General features: G+C 36.1%; 1 long non-coding RNA gene across 1 annotated transcript; it reads left to right on the top strand.

Annotated features, from left to right (window-relative positions):
* The first annotated feature begins 820 nt into the window (after positions 1–820).
* Positions 821–1,060, top strand: LOC118566414. Its single transcript, XR_004932992.1, has 2 exons — positions 821–887; positions 957–1,060. It is a non-coding gene; the product is annotated as an uncharacterized LOC118566414 (long non-coding RNA).
* Positions 1,061–1,611: the final 551 nt, after the last annotated feature.

The following is a 1,611-nucleotide window of genomic DNA, read 5'->3' on the forward strand; positions in this document are numbered from 1 at the left end:
TCAATAAAAAAACGATCTATAATTTATTGCTCAATGTCATTCTTATACTAGGACTTTTGATCAGATGCATAATTTTTCCAAAGCACTCTCACATAGAATATGTTGCTAAATATTTAGACAAGGTCTTATACAGTCATAATCTTGTAATATGAGACATACATACCCAAGTTCAGATCATAGAAAAACAAACCAAACAAGTAAAGCTACTGAAGCAAGATGTGAAACAGACAAGGGACAAGCAGATGCAGGAGTCCTCTCATGTGCCTTTTCTCTAGTTTTAGTCGAGACATTTTGGTGATTGTCCAATGAAGCATGCTTTATTCCTCTAAATCTTACAGTTCTCTTATATTTTAGAATTCAAGACAACAATTGATATGACTAAGGTGGACGATACTCTACTGTCCATGGTAGCCAAGTTATGTCCTATTTATTATGTTAATGATCAAACTCTTCCATAGGCTGATCAAGGAACTTTGCTCTACATCTCTATTGTCCATTTTGAGATGTACTTTTGTATAAACAGTTGTGTTCAAAATAATACCTCTACAACGTCACTAACCAGACCAGTAATTGTTTTTAACTGTAAATAATGTTCTTGTAGGTGTTGCATAGTAATAGGAACCAACCTATTAGCCATGCTCCTGGTTCAATGTAACAAAATCATTGAAAGTAAGAGGTCGGTTGAAATAATAGCAATGTGGAGTTCAATCCCTAGGGTACTTTATTCTTAAAAAATGGAGTCAAATAGGCATTTCTTATTTAGGGATGAAGGAAGCAAATGTTGTGCACGGTGGTTGTAGTGAGCTCAATGAACATCACAGTAAAATGGGCTATTTCTAGACATTGCCATTCAAAAAGAAGGAAACCTATCAAGAAGTGCAGAAAAGGTGCTCAACTTAAATTAATCTCAACTGTTTTTATATTAAATCTAATATCAGAAGATGGTAACAGAAAAGGTGCTCAACTTAAATTAATCTCAACTGTTTTTATATTAAATCTAATATCAGAAGATGGTAACTGTAAACTATAGATCTAATGGAGGAAGGAATAGCCAAACTGACGATAAGCAGATCTAGGGGGATCAAAGGCCTGAAGATGTCTGTGATTACTGTAACAATAATAAGGGGACGCCTACGTGAAACTGAGGTATCTGCAAGAATCCCCTGCAACATCCTATTGTTGAATAAAATTATGAGTTGAAGAGATCAAATTATGCCAAAGAACGCACTGACTTGCCTAGAGAAAAAAATCAACAACATGTTATGGAACAATGAAAGGAAGGTTGGCCTCTTTGGGTCTAGGTGTCTGACAATACACTGTGAACAATCCCCCTGACGTGGGGTCTGGGTCCGGGATATTGGGCAGGGATTAGGCTGTTAACTTGTAACGAGGGATCAAACATGCTGTTTCAGAGGCAAAATCAAGAAATGTAAAGCAGTCATTCAGCAGTCAGCCAGTTCTCAGAAACAGTAGTTCCTGAAATATTACTTCTGTAATTCAGGGGGAAACTAAACATCCGGGCGGGTTTCAGTGTCTACAGAACTTGTTTGAGTTTTTAAAGAAAACTGCAGTCATTTTTTGCCACTTTATATAACAAAGTTCATTTTTTTT

Source organism: Fundulus heteroclitus, chromosome 16, assembly GCF_011125445.2.
Source record: "Fundulus heteroclitus isolate FHET01 chromosome 16, MU-UCD_Fhet_4.1, whole genome shotgun sequence".
NCBI lineage: Eukaryota > Metazoa > Chordata > Actinopteri > Cyprinodontiformes > Fundulidae > Fundulus > Fundulus heteroclitus.